This window comes from Rhincodon typus, chromosome 35 (genome assembly GCF_021869965.1).
Source record: "Rhincodon typus isolate 14 chromosome 35, sRhiTyp1.1, whole genome shotgun sequence".
Lineage (NCBI taxonomy): Eukaryota > Metazoa > Chordata > Chondrichthyes > Orectolobiformes > Rhincodontidae > Rhincodon > Rhincodon typus.
The window spans coordinates 24,249,607-24,251,151 of NC_063366.1; positions in this window are offsets into that span (position 1 = coordinate 24,249,607).

Below are 1,545 nucleotides of genomic sequence, written 5' to 3' on the forward strand. Positions count from 1 at the left end.
CTCAGCTTCACAATTCCCAAAGTAATCCAGCTTCCTGCACAGTCTGTGGGGAGCTGTTGTCATGCAGAGACGTGTAAAACATCAGGCATCATGGCACAAGTAAAATCTCTATCAGCCAAGAAGTGATCTGGGTTACAGAAATAACAGACACTGTTAGACAAACCCTCAAATTGTACAATTTCTGCTACAAAAGTACACGCCGGAAATTGCAAAACCACGGTCAGTTTCCATGTTGCGTTCAGGCTTCACAAAATAAAACAGATTTATTAACTGTCAGTTGATTCCAGTGAAACTACTGTACGACAGTTCAATCTTGGTATGGCCAAATCGAACGTACAGAACATCTCCACTTCCCCCACACATCACGCAAGGCTTTGAAAATACACAGCAGCACTTTGATCAATAACAAAAATGCTGCAGACAAAGTACAACTGCTTCTTAAAGACGGAAGGTGTCAATGTTTGAGAGAAACACCCTTTGCCAGAACAAAGGAACTCTCAAGCATCTTTACTGGAAAGATTTTGATGGCGGTCCAGTACCTATGGATCACCATTTTGCTGTATCTCAGGTTCTGACAATAAAAGCTACATACGCGTTTTAAAAATATCCCCTCACAAAACCAGTGACTCAGTAAAAGCAACATTTAATCTCACCAATAACAGCCCAGTTTCAATATTGCAACGTCAGAAAGCAACAGTGGGGGACTGAATGTTCAGATTGAACCCAAGTTCCTATCATAGCAGTGTTAGAGCCTGCAAATTTCCACCCTGCACACCATTCAAACTCCAAGTCAAGTCTCGCCTAGAGGAACGTGAAACCACTTGTACTAATGATTCCATTGAAAACTAACAGCAGTTTGAGGCCTTGTTAAGGTTGAACACACCCACAGGGCGAGGTGTAAAACAGAGTTTCTCTCCGTGGGAACGGTTCAAGGAACAGACATTTAAGCCACTCAGCATCAATTTTGAAAAGTATACTTGGTCATCTGTCTCCCTGTTTTCTGTGGAACCCTGTACCACAGGACTGGTCACCAAACCACAACACTTTACAACAATTTCCAAAGTTACAACAGGAGCTACAAGCTTGTAACAAAGTTACAAGCACCTGCTATCCAATAAGGAGCTCAATTACCATGAACCGGCTGTAAGGGCCCTCAGGTTTACCCCTTGCTGCTTTTCTATTCTACCCTCAACATCCCCTTGTGGACAAATAGAAAAAAATCACAATAACTCCAGACATTTGCACTGGGAATAAACAAACAAATAAACACACAAAAAAATGTGACTCATACCCTGGAAACCCCTTTCTCTGGTTTAAGACATCCCATCAAACCTGTGATGTATAAGTAAGTTAATAAGTGTTAAGTCGTAGCTACTGACAAAGATAAAGAGTAAGGGGGAGGAAGAGAAGAAAAGAGAGGAGAGAGAAAGGAAGTTTTGGTGGGGGTGATTGAGGAAAGAAAGAGAGAAATGGGGAAGGAAGAGGAGGAGGAGCCCGAGGAGGAGGAGGGGGAAGAGGGAATGGAGATGTTGCGGGTGGGGGTGG